The sequence below is a fragment of the Anser cygnoides genome, chromosome 3 (assembly GCF_040182565.1).
Source record: "Anser cygnoides isolate HZ-2024a breed goose chromosome 3, Taihu_goose_T2T_genome, whole genome shotgun sequence".
NCBI classification, from domain to species: domain Eukaryota; kingdom Metazoa; phylum Chordata; class Aves; order Anseriformes; family Anatidae; genus Anser; species Anser cygnoides.
This window is the reverse complement of record NC_089875.1, coordinates 113,579,080-113,591,845: the sequence shown is the minus strand read 5'-3', so window position 1 is coordinate 113,591,845 and position 12,766 is coordinate 113,579,080. Positions and strand designations below refer to the sequence as shown.

At 39.0% G+C, this 12,766-nt stretch overlaps 1 protein-coding gene across 9 annotated transcripts in view; it reads right to left on the bottom strand.

Annotated features, from left to right (window-relative positions):
* The window catches only part of TDRD15 (tudor domain containing 15), a 205,903-nt gene that overhangs the window by 110,040 nt on the left and 83,097 nt on the right, over positions 1 to 12,766 (bottom strand). For 3 of the 9 annotated variants that reach the window (XR_010830659.1, XR_010830661.1, XR_010830663.1), the window contains exons 7-10: positions 10,979 to 11,055; positions 5,501 to 5,680; positions 3,806 to 3,918; positions 894 to 1,272 (exon numbers count right to left, since the gene is read on the bottom strand). The exons of 1 other annotated variant lie outside the window; for it this stretch is intronic. The gene's annotated coding sequence lies outside the window, so the exon portion shown is untranslated. The remainder of the gene's footprint in view (positions 1 to 893; positions 1,273 to 3,805; positions 3,919 to 5,500; positions 5,681 to 10,978; positions 11,056 to 12,766) is intronic. 5 more of the 9 variants (XR_010830660.1, XR_010830664.1, XR_010830665.1 and 2 more) reach the window with 2 other exon arrangements.

Genomic DNA, 12,766 nt, shown 5'->3' with positions numbered 1-12,766 from the left:
GCACTAACATTATTTCTTGAAAAAAAAAACAATGGGCTGTGGCCAGATTTTAAAGCCAGATTCTAAGGTAACATGAATTATCTCAACAGTTGGGATTCAGATCCTTGGATCAGAGTAACACCAAGGCATATATATGCATATATATATATATATATATATATATGCATATACACATCTGCTCTTATATATGAGTATTTATATATGCATACATATATAGCTTATCTAGTCATCTGCCATCTTGAGCTTTTCTATACTGATAAAAAAGTAGCAGTTCACTTCTCTACAGTAATTTCCAAATCATTTTACAAGCTGTATGAAGTATATACAGCAATTACTTTTCACACCACTCACAGCAGCTGCTTTATGAGCTCAGCAATGCTATACAATAGCTGAAGGTAGAAAACAATAAAAACTGAGGCCTGAGTTTACCAGGGGGCTAGAAGGGCTGCAGCTTCTCCATTAATGTTGCCCCCTGAAGCATATAATCAACAGCTGGATCCATTTCTGAAACTGTCACTTCTCTTTGAAAACAAAGAGAATAATTGAAGTAAACCAAATGGTATCATAGAATCGCAGAATCATTCAGGTTGGGAGGGACCTCTGGAGGTCATCCAGTCCAACTGGCCACTGAAGGAAGAGCCACAGTAGAGCAGGTGACAGGCCTTTGCCCAGCTGAGTTTTGAGTGTCTATAGAGAGCACCAAGAACCTCTGTTCCAGTTTTTTACAGCCCCGTAGTCAGGAAATTATTCCCAGTATCTAAACTGGAAGTCCAGTGCTCCAGCTTTTGATTTTTACTTATCATATCACCAGTCATCTCAGAGGATACCCCAGAATCTTTTCTGGGGCCTGAACAGGCCCGTCTCCCTCAGCCTCTCTTTGCTCCTCAGCCTACCTTGTGCTCCAGCTTCCTGACCAACTTGGTGTCCTCTGCTGGACTCTCTCCAGTTTGTCAATGTCTTTCTTGTACTGGGACAATCCAAAAATGCAGGTGTGGATGCAGTCTGGGTTGCAGTCTTACATGTGACAAATCAAGGGAAGAATCATCTCTCTCAAACTTCCCTGCACTGCTGAGGTGTAAGCCTGGTCCTCCAGGTGTCACTGGTGAAACTCCTGTGCATTTCCTCCAAGTGCTTCAGGTTGCCATAGTTTCTGCTTCAAGTTTTCAGTGTCTCTTTTTCTGCCAATTTTCCTGCCACTTTTTTTCCCCAGCATGTCTTTACGACTTCCAGTTATGTGATTTTTGAGACCAGCTGGAACATAAATGCTCAGAGCTGACGAATAAATAAAATGGTTGCTTTCAAAAAGTTAGCAGACTAAATTCTATTCTCTGCCAGCTATCTGTTGAAGTCAGGGTCATTACATCTACTTAAACCAGCTGAGAATTTCATCAAGTATTTGACCACAGCTTCAGATCACACCAGGTGAGGGACCAGTGTTCCTGTGGAAATCTGTAGTATTCCAATTATGCTGAGTCTTAAATTTAGACACACACTTACTTTTTAACAGTATTGAACAAATTGCATTTTCCAAAAAAATAACAACCTCTCTTCCCTACTGAAGCCTGGATCCTGACATTTGTCTCTAGTGTACTTTTTGCCAAGGAACCAACAAAGGAGGTCACATAATAAACCTTTATTTGTAACTATTATATCTGAAAGACTTCACTATCGATATAAGGGAAAAAGAAAGTGTTATTGTATATTTTTATCGGATTTATGAAGAATAAAATGTCTGTAAAACTTCCTGAAAATAGCCTTGCTGAATGTTCTAAGGAACCTCTACTTAATGCTGGGCTAGGCTTCAGGGGAAACCTCTTCCTTTTAGCATCTCCACTGAGCATATTCTGCATGAAAAGAGATTTAATCTCAAGAAGCATATACAACTTTTTCCTCTTGAGATTAAGGGTAACATGTTGTTTTAAGATTTCACTACAGTAAGGCAGAGTAAGTAGTGATAATCAAAAGGAGAGGAATTAGAGCTCTGAAAGTTTATTTTGCTGTTGGTGTACTTCATCATGCGAAAAACTTAATGGATGTAATTCTGGTTTCATGCAAGCCACTGGGAGTTTTGTCACAGGCTTGAGCGATGTCAGGAACGGACACCATTTCTCAGACTGACAGTAGATTTTTTACATATCATGTAGTATTCTTGGTGTGAACTAAAAGATCCTACAATTAACTTCATTTTAGTTTGCATGAAGCCATATTTTTTCCTCTCTTTTGCTGTCTTCTGCTGGATTTTTGTAGCTTTCTTAAATATACTGCAAAGTCACTGTGCAGGAAATATTTTTGTTTGAAGCATATTACTAATATCTCTTTGTGTGTGTATATGTGTGCAAATATGCATACACACACACGTACAAAGAATCTTTTATCAAACATTAAAATGATATTGTGGATATTAAAAGAATTCTGTTTTCTCTGCTCACCATGAAGCCTATTTTCTCCTGATAACTACAGCAAACTCTATTGACCTCTGGAGACTCGCACTTATATTGCATATTGCCTGTTAAAACGATTGGAAAAACATCTCCCCACTTAAGCGAGCGCTGCACTGGTTCATCTGAGATTTTGTTCCTGAATCCTTAAAATTAATTTTGAGATCAAATGCTGACAAGCAAAGTAATATATTTCTTACAGCCAGATTAAACTAGTAAAAATGATCCCCCCCCTTCCCCTACGAAGTGCTTTTAAAAAAAAAAAAAAAAAAAAGCTTTTATTTTCTCTCAGCACCTTTAATCTCTATTACTTTCAGAAATATCCTTCTTTATGTACTCATGCAAATCAAAATCATTGGCTTCAAACCTTCATCTGCTTTCCCAGTGTTATGCCTACCTTATGGAGTGTTTGTATTACTAGTTTCATCTACCCCACTGATCAATTGTTTGACCAAGCACCTCTCCAGCTTATGGTCTGAAAATGTTTGTTTAAATCAAATGCTGACCAGTGACAGGGCTGCTTGTTGAACAGTAGTGCCTATCATGTACGAAAATTGAATCACAATAAGAGATGCTGAAGCAGGGATAATCTACTTTTTTACTGGCATTTGGCTTATAGCTATGGCTCATATTTCATGCAAAAGCACGGCTCACAATGAAACTGAGAGAGTGGTAAGTGACAAATGGTGGAAAGACTACCTTCTGAATTCAAGGATAGGTAGATTTTTTTATGCCCTGGTTCACAAAGACGCTTGTACATGCTGCTGGCATTCTGGACAACGATTACACACTGGAATACACAAGGAGTGTAGGAAATTAGGGGAACATGTCACAAGACATAACTAATGATGGGTGGTCTCCTGCTGCATTACAGGCATTCAACAGTGGGTCTACATGGCAAGGCTCTGCATGGTTATAGCTTAAAGTGAGGTGTCTGTATGTGGGTAAGGATGTCCTGGGATCATCTGAAACATCCAGATGTCTCTGTAGACACCACGGAGCAGTTAGCCCCCCCAGATGTGGCTCACACCTGGGAGAGTTATCAAGCACTGGGATGCCAGAGCCAACCCACCGGCTCTGCCAGCAAGGAAGATATCTCTGGTCTGCCACTTGGCATCTCTGTGAGACTTGGATGCAGAACCTGAGCACACTTCTGAGCACAGGCCCGTAGCTCTTCCTCTGCCTTCTCAGTCATGAAAGGATTTGGCCTTCCATTACAAGGGCTAAGGAAACTGGGTTATCCCCAGCCTTTGGAAGAGCAAGCAGATAGTTCCCATGTTCCAAGAATATCTGGATATCTGGCAAAGAGTCTGCCTCTAAGATCTAGTCATGTGCATGAAGCCGAAAGGGTAGAAGCCAAGACTTACACAAGTCAGCAGGAGGAAAATCTTATGATGTCTTCTCCTTAGACTATCCAGTTGTCTGTCATTGTGAAAAATTAATTAATTCACTGTAGTCTTACTGTCATGTCCTTAAATCACTGCAAAACAGTTTTAGTAGAACTCAGTAAAATCAGATATCGCTTAACAAACGAGGCTCTAAAGAGACCCTAGCTGCGTGAATGGCTATTTTCTGTATCACTCAGGAGACTGATTTCCCAAGCAGCAAGCAGAGTATATATGTGATCCTGCTGTGCACTCCCAGTGGTAGAGCTTTGGTTCTGTACGGCAGGGTTTCCCCCAGTTTGTAACAACTGGGACAAATTAGATGACAAGCGGCCTTGGAGAGGCTTTCCTGAATTATTCTACAGAATTTACACTTACATTTTGTTCAAGTGACACACTTGTTTTGTAAGTGTTTTGCTGATTCCCTAACTGTACCATAGACAGGAATCATTTTGGTCCACTATTGCTGCCAGTGGAAGACACAAGAATAGTACTATTGGTCTACAAAAGACATGAATTTCTGAAATGCTTCAGAAACAGCCCAATTTTCCCCAGAAGAAATGCGTTCCAGGCATATCCTACCACTGAGTGAAACTCAATTTCCTTTTTCCCTCTATACAGAATATACAGTAGCATCAAAGGGACCCATTCCAGCTCATGGAGGAAAAATTATATGTATGTGTATATTAGAGAACTATACGGATAAAAGCCAGACTTTATACAAATGTAACACCTGTGGCTCACTCTCCCAGCTGAAGAGAAAGTGCATATGCTGAGGACTTTTGACCAGACATTTACACAGATAAAAGCATGAACAGCAAGCCTGTATGGTATTCTATTAGAAGTTTCTGTCTTAGTGCAATATGTTCAAGTAAAGAGAAGGCATTCCAAAATATATTTTATCTATTAAATAGACTTATGTAGGTAGGCTCCCATGGGTAAGTTTTATTCCACCTTCTGAGATGCGCTATGGTCTTTATGCTAAATTTTGAATAGAAGGAATCTGATGTGGAATAAAAGATTTGAATAGTCCTAAGAATAGCAGAAGGGTGATGGGAGCAGCCATAAAGGTGACAAAAGGATTACTGGGTAATTTGCTTCACCACGCCTTTTACAAGGATATTTCTTAAACAACCCCCATGTACTCCTACTACCCCATGAAAAGGTGGCTGTCATTTTCCACAGTGCTTTACAAATGTGGCAGAATAAGAAAAGAACAGATATGCAATTATAACATACTGTATTTCAAGATGCTTTAACACAGGTAAATGCATGCCATAACTTACTGAATCCTAAATAACTCCCTTTTCTGATCCTCTGAGGATTACTGAAAATCCAAATAAACCATCTGGCTATTACACATTCATTTGCCTAGCAAGTATTTTGGATGCCCTCCCATTAATATGTCATTTGAAAGAATATTTAGTTCAGTGGGAGATGAAGCGTCACCACACAGGTCATGCCTAAATCAACAGAACAGCTTGTCTCTCTCATAGCCAATCTACATATAATTGATTTTCAGCATCCACATTCAGTGAAGGAAACTGTTTCTTTGAGAGATTTGAGTGCCACATTTCACAGCTCCCTACACACAGCTTTGGGTATCGTCCCTCTTGCGTCGCTAAAGCATCAGTGAAAAATTTTATACTACAGCATTTCCAGATGATGTTCTTTTACCTATTGCAGCTGGGCGAAAAGTCATAAAACAAAGTTAGGAAAGTGATAACTGAATTTATTAAAACCTGCTTTCAAGCTCTTCTTTTACACTGACTGTCACCCACACAGCATGATGTTCAGTGTTAGTGAAAGGTGTTAAGCAGACTCAGCTTACTCTTCTTCCTCTGCACTTTCTTGGTTCTGGGAACAAAGAAATTACCACATAAGTTGAACATATGAACAGACTTTTAACATTATCACCAGTCTGATGTAATTTCCATAATAGCAAATTGCCATATGATACCAGCCTAGGCCACAGCACTAGAGCTGAATTCCACAACATCAGTGTGTAATTTGGATTCCAGTCTGGTTATAAATCTTAGCACGTAGCTACTTCATTGCTAACAACGAGTCACACCACCTTGGTACAAACACCCACAAAACTGTGAAGTATCTGAAACAGACTGGGTAGAAACTTGTGGGGTTTTTTTTTTTGGATTTTTGAAGCTCTCCCACAGATAATGATGCAGATACACATACAGATCCTTGGAAACCGCCCTATTGTGAAATTGTCTTTCTGAGAGAGGAAGGTTGCATAGCTGTGATATTGCACCATGCTTGGGGAGAAGGGGCTCCTGCCTAATGTGAATTAGGGAGGCATCACTAGAGCACTTTTCCTTTGCCATTTTGCTAAACCCACACTTGAATCTAATCCAACTGCTAATGATGGCAATGGAAATCCTTCCTGTTTTTTTCAGCAACAACAGGACTATGTGACAAGTACTTTTCTTCCAAAGACCAAATGTTCTTGAAGAGCTTTGTAGTTGTTAATTTTTATTCTTATTATATTCGCTTTGGCATACGAACTGCATGGTTGAGTCTGGGGGGTAACACAGGAGGCAGGCACAAATGTCAGAATTCTTGAGCCATAGGAGATGAAAATGATAGAAATGTAATCTTAGCTACAAATTAGCAAGCCAGAAAGAAACTAAAAATGTTCATTTGTTCTTATCCTGTTATCCAACATTTCAATGAAGCAGTGACAGTCAGTACAGCTTATTTTTTTTAATTCTTGGGAGATAATTATTATTTTACCTGAAGAATCCATGAGTCATCTGAAAGGAGCATTGGCAGAAGGAAGCAAGCTTTGTGCTGTAAAATGCATTGCTACCAATGAATATATAATTTGTGCTTCAAGCCCACAGATAGTAAAAATACAAGTAAAACTCCAGAAAAACCAAAAAGAACTGCTATGAAATGTAAGATGGTTCTTCTCGTGAGTCCATTAATGGAACACGAAATGGAATGATGAAATATATTTCTCAATTTAATATTCATTTTTCTTGCCTTCTTTTCTTCTTCTTTATTCTTCTAGACACATTCATCATTTGCCAGGTCCTGCACTTGGGGCACAACAACCCCATGCAATGCTACAGGCTGAGGGAAGAGTGGCTGGAAAGCTGCCCAGTGGAAAGGGCCCTGGGATTGTTGGTCAATAGCCGGCTGAATATGGCCAGCAGTGTACTCAGGTGGCCAAGAAGGCCAAGGGCAACCTGGCCTGCATCAGAAATAGCATGGTCAGCAGGACCAGGGAAGTGATCATCCCCCTGTACTCTGCTCTGGTAAGGCTGCACCTCGAGTACTGTGGCCAGTTTTGGGCCCCTCACTACAAGAAGAACATCAAGGTGGTGGAGTGTGTCCAAAGAATGGCAATGAAGCTGGTGAAGGGTCAGAAAACAAGACACATGAGCAGTGGCTGAGGTAATAAGGGTTGTTTAGTCTGGAGAAAAGAAGGCTGATGGGAGACCTCATTGCTCGGTACAGCTAGCTGGAAGGAGGTTGCAGCAAGGAGGGTGTTGGTCTCTTTTCTCAGGTGATAGGACAAGTGATAGGACATGAGGAAACAGCCTCAAGTTGTGCAAGGAGAGGTTTAGATTGGACATTAAGAAGAATTTATTCACAGAAAGGGTGGTCAAGCTTTGGAATGGGCTGCCAAGGGAGGTGATAAAGTCCCTGTCCCTGGAGGTATTTAAGAGATGTGCGGATATGATACTAAGGGAAGTGATTTAGTGATGGGACTTCGTAAGTCAGGTTGAAGGTTGGACTTGATGATCTTAAAGGTCTTTTCAAACTTAGAGGATTCTATGGTTTTATGATCTTGCCATTTTCCGGTAAAATGTATTTAAGAATCCAGTAGATCCTGGCTTCTCAGCCTTTCTCACATAAAATGATCTCCAGATGCAGAAGGAGAGCATGTTTAATGGATTTTTCCGTGGGACATTAAAGAGGGCTGACTCACACCACGTGAGGCATACATCAGTACATTGCAACATTTGGATTAGCACATCCAGATCTGAGTCCTGGGTTATGTATCCTGGACAGGTGATGAGCATTTGAAAAACGTGGGTTTGCCAGCCTGCTCAGTTCCCTAATACAATATCTGAAGTCACTACAATATTTATGTATATTTTAAATAAAAGCAAAAGACCAATTAAAATAAGACTCTGTAACTAAAACACAAAACCAGCACTGAAAATGACAGGTTATAAAAATCATAAGATTGGGTTAAAATAATTTAAATTTAAATGGCGTTATATTTCTACCTGGCCCTCTCTGTCTTTCTTTGCCTCTCCATTCCACCCTCCTAAACATGTAGAACAACTTTAGTTCTTTAGTTTTATGTTTATGTTTCTCAAAATTTTGACATTATATTTCCCCCCTCCTTTTTTTTTCTTCTTGAGAAAATAAACATCACTGGACTCAATGGTATTGGCACCTTAATATTAAAATAATTCAATATATTTCATAATACACAGTAAAGAAAGCTCAAGAGATGGCAACTTTACAGAGAAGGAACTTAACAAACAGAAAATTTCCTTCTATCTTTTCAAGATACTCATGCATTTTCCTCTTCCTCACTCTAGTTCCTTTTACCCTGCTCAAAAGTCTCTCTAAGCTCCTGGTTGACCCTGCTATGTCAAGAGTACACACTGTACTGCACACTTTGTTGTTGCTTTCTCTTCCCTGCATCAAGGAAAGAGTTGTCTTCTTTGATCCTTTTCTTAGCTGCATGACTTCTAGTTCCATCTGTACTGTCTGCTGTTTATAAAATAATGTGTTTTTTTTTTTTTTCTATTTCCTGACAAATAACCTCATTTTGATATTTCGTTCTTCATGCTGAATGTCCATATGCCTTATGTCTTTCATAACCGGGGGTTGGTTGGTTGTTTAGGTTGTAATTGAATGCCTAGCTTGAGACCAAAGGGTGAAATCCTATGTTGTTGAGGGCAATTTATCTGCGAGTCCCATTACTGCGAATGGAAGGTAGGTGGCTAAATCCCAATACAGCTCACAAGAAATATATAGCTGACTCTCCATTCTTCAAAAATAATACACTGGATGGGTTATTAATTGCATAGTCCAATTTACTGGGACTGAAAGACAGACCTGTTTAATTTTGGAGGTTCCCATATGTGGGTTTAAAATTAAAATGGCAATTTGCTGAAGATTATACAAAAGTTCAACAGTACATCAGAAATAAATATTCCTTGATAGTTTTATTGTTCTTTTATACTTAGAAGTAAGAACTTCAGTATTTGTACTGTTTGGATTGTTTGTCTGAATAGTGACAAATTCTTCATGCTGTGGTAGGAACTGGCACGCTGAAGAATACCAAGGACAAAATATCCGAGAACTTTTTTGTTGATTTACAGTGGCCAACAAGGCAAGCTTCAAAGAATGAAAAAATGAGCCTTGTATTTCTAAGGTGATTGCTTTTTACAGTCATTAATTATTGACTTGTCTATTTGCCATTTATGCATTGCCCTACCATAATGCTTACCTTTATATGTATCTTTTTATTGTATCATCTCAGTTTTTCAGTAACTTACATTCAGTTTTTCTCCTCTATTTTGTATTCCAAGAGTCACATCCCTATGCCAGATCATTAAGCTGTATGATCCATTCTTAATCCAACTGCTACATGGAGACACAGTACCAGCAAGAGTGCAGTCACATCCAGAGGATGCAACAGGTTGAAAAATGACCTTTCAGTCACACCATGTAGCACAATGAGGCCCAAAACACTTAAGTTGGGAGGGAGAAGCCACAGAGAAGAACAGAACCAATAAGTAATTCATGAGGATCCATATAAAACAGGGGTCTGTTCTACTAAGCAAGTGGCAAGTTTTCAAGAGCCATGACTAGCTACCGAGTATATTTCTGTGTATGCAAATACTTCATAATTACATCCTATTAAATAATGATAAGGAATATGCTACATGGTCTCTGCTTTTGGCTGAACCAAATAGCTTTTCCCATTCTTGTGAAGCATATGGTTTCTGATGATTGGACTATCACCTGAACTCTTCATAGCATATTTTCTGTTTTAATTTTTTGTGATGCTAAGCAAAACCACTGAGTTACTCATCACAAGTGATGACCGACACTCCATCTGCATTGCAAATGTATGGGGATATCTATGAAAAAAGAGCTTTTTCACAGCTTCATGAGCAAGCTAAGAAGCGACTGAACAACTGGAGACATACAATAACAGAAGGCATGGGCAGCAGCCAGGACAGCATCTCCAGGCACTCCATATGTGGACTCTCTGTTGCCTACAGCAAATAAACTTCTGAAGCCAGCAGTGGTAGGAAAGCTGACAGAACGAATTAAAAAGTGGCAGCAGGGAGCCAAATACTGCTGTAACACAGGTACCAGGGAACTCCCCGAACTCTGGGTAGGACAGGCAGTAAGAGGGTTGCCAGTGGCAGAGAAAAGCAGTAGAGGACAAGGATGCACACACAAAAGCTACTTTCAAGGTCAAACAAGGAAGGAGTAGAGGACCGCTGTAATTACTACAACTGCCATTTCCAGGAAGCCACAAAGGAACAGTGTCCTTTGAGGTATGATGGAAATATGAATTCCTGCATGGAAGTAGATCTGGAACAGAGGGTTGCCATGAATGTATGAGGCTGGCTTACGGCAAACACTCAGGAGCTGTCAAAGAACTGCCAGAAAACATATGAAAGGTGAAATCCCCAGAGAGTGAATGACAAGTGGAAATGAGGCTCCAACCGGACAAAATACAAGCGTGTTAAATTTGCCCAGAAATTCCTGAAACTCACGTTAGGTGACGTTACTCATTTTCCAGGAAGGAAATACAGATGTTCTGAGCATGCTCCAGTCTTGTACAAATATTAAAAACTGATAGAAGAGGTGCTAATGCGTGACAGTCATGAATCATTATCAAAAATTCCAGCAGTGCAGAAGCAGCAAAATGCCTTGTTGTGCACCAGAAATGGCTTCCTGCGTGTAGTTTTCCTATACGTCACTCTTAACACCACTGTCTATTTTCTCATGTTTTATTATTTACCCTGTAAAGTGCAAATTTCTTCTTCTGTTCTGAAAGTCTTGTCACACGTATACAGACAGTGTAAGATAAAGTGATAGCTTTCTACACAGTTCTATTATAAGAACTTGAACATCAGCCCAAATTACCTGTCATCAGCTGTTCAAGTCTTCTTTCCATTACTGACAAAACAAATGAACAGCTGCTTGCTCCACAAACCTGTGTACTGAAAAAAAGAGGCACACTAATAAAAATGGCTGTAAACAGCAGGCAAAAAATATATATAAAAGTTCTAGGCATAATACCAAGTGGGTTAAGGCTGCCTGCATTCCCAGCTAGACAAACAGCAGAGAGGCTCCTATGTGATGCTGTGTTATAAAATGGTTGCACTTACAAAAGCACTTCAGCAGCAGCTGCTGTATAAAGATGTAAAAAAAAAAACAACAAAAACTTCAGTTTTTGTGGATATAAGCCTGTGGTGATTTTTTTTTCTAAGTGCTGGAAAAAAAAAAGTACACAAGTATCATGAAAATCACGTAATCATTATATACTAGGACATGAGTTTCTGTTTATTTAGGTTCATCTATACGTTCTTCAAAGTTCATTAAGTTTTCAAAAGAATATCATTGTATAGTTTTATTTCTTTTCTGTGTGCAATGTCAAGAAGTAAATGGCAAATGTGCTTTTCTAGCCAAGGAAATTTGTTGGTTAAAAAACTTAATATGCCCTTTCTCTCCTTCCCTTTCTAGTCTTCTCTTTCCAAATCTATTTTGCGAAAGAAAAAGAGGGAAGGGAGTAAAATTAAGAGGAAGTGTCAGGCAAATTATATATATATATATATGTATATATATTTCCGAAACTCGAAGAAACTAAACTGGAAATAAAGCATAATATAACTTTTTGATCCAAAATCAAATTAAAATGATTTTAACCAAACAGATGACAGTGGGAGAGGAAATTCTATATAATTATTCTTCTCTTTCCCTCTTTATCATCTTCCCCATTTTTCACCTTCCTTTTTGCCTTAGTTAATAATTTCTCCCAAGCCTCTTTGGAACTTGCAGCAACACTGACAAATATACAATGCTTCTCTTCTACCTTAGAAAAAAGATTTTGAAATTCATAGTTTTTAAAGCTAGAATGAATAATTGTAAGTATTCAGGCTGTTGCTTGGTGCATCCCAACCCACGGAAACTCACCAGGAATTTAACCAAGCTCATCTCTTCACTTTCCATAGTAGTGTATCATCTAGATATGCACTTATGGCAATGAGAAGACTCTATATCCTGAGATAAGCTTTTACAGTCACCAGCTGTAACAGTCACACAGCTACCTCCATTGTAAATACAGTGCACTTTAATTTCTGCACTGACGTCATGTTAGTTTAAGCTTTCAGCTGTTGGATGTTGTCTCTTTTTTTTTTTTCTCTTTTTTTCTGGTAGATTAAAGAGCCTCCAACTATCAAATACTTTTTTATTTATTTATTTATTTATTTTCCCACTTGTAATGACAGGTTACAACCTCTTAACCTTTCTGGACATACAAATTGATTGTGCTTCTTTAGTTCCACACCAGAAAGCACCTTTTCCAAACCCTGAAATGCTTCTATAGATCTTTTCCAAACTCTTTTCAAATTGTCAATACTCTTTTTGTAAGGCATTGGGTTGCTTTCATCTAATTTCAGTTTCACTAAGTTTCCCCACAGTTGATGGAGGGAAATTCAGCACCTTATGGCGATGTTTCACCTCACCCTAAAACAGGCATTTCAGCTAAGTCAGATGAAGCACATTGGAAGGTGCCTATTTTCTCTGCTGACTTTAAAAAGAATGAAGTTCTAACACAGGCATCTTAATTTTTGGATATCTTTAGTGAGGCACATGAATCCCACTCAGTGCGGGCACCAGGGGACAATCTGGCTGTCTAAACATAGATGTTCT